Source organism: Buceros rhinoceros, unplaced genomic scaffold (genome assembly GCF_000710305.1).
Source record: "Buceros rhinoceros silvestris isolate BGI_N320 unplaced genomic scaffold, ASM71030v1 scaffold24842, whole genome shotgun sequence".
Classification (NCBI taxonomy): Eukaryota; Metazoa; Chordata; class Aves; order Bucerotiformes; family Bucerotidae; genus Buceros; species Buceros rhinoceros.
The window spans coordinates 4,389-4,761 of NW_010397484.1; positions in this window are offsets into that span (position 1 = coordinate 4,389).

Here is a 373-nt window from a genome sequence, read left to right on the forward strand (position 1 = left end):
GCGAACGTCTGCCGGAGAAACTCCTCTCCTTGATTTAAGCTCGGCAATTCCTCACGCCTCGGCGTTTAATCACCCTCGCCGGCCTCTTTATTTCCCCCTCGGCTTTGCTGACTTCAGCTGTCCAATCCCCCCCGTTGCCTTTGGCTCCTAATTAAAAAGCCCTTCACAGCTCTTGCCAGCTCCTCGCAGAGGTAAATTCCGGACCGTGCCCCAGCCACCTCTTCCCCGGCACGGCCCCGACCTCCTCCGGCAAAGCCCGGCCCAACCGGTATCGCTGGAGGTGTCTGGAAAAACACCACCCCAGGCCCCTTCTCCACCGCGAGGCGAGTTGCAGATCCACCCCGGAGGAGCTCGGCTGGATTTAATCACTCCC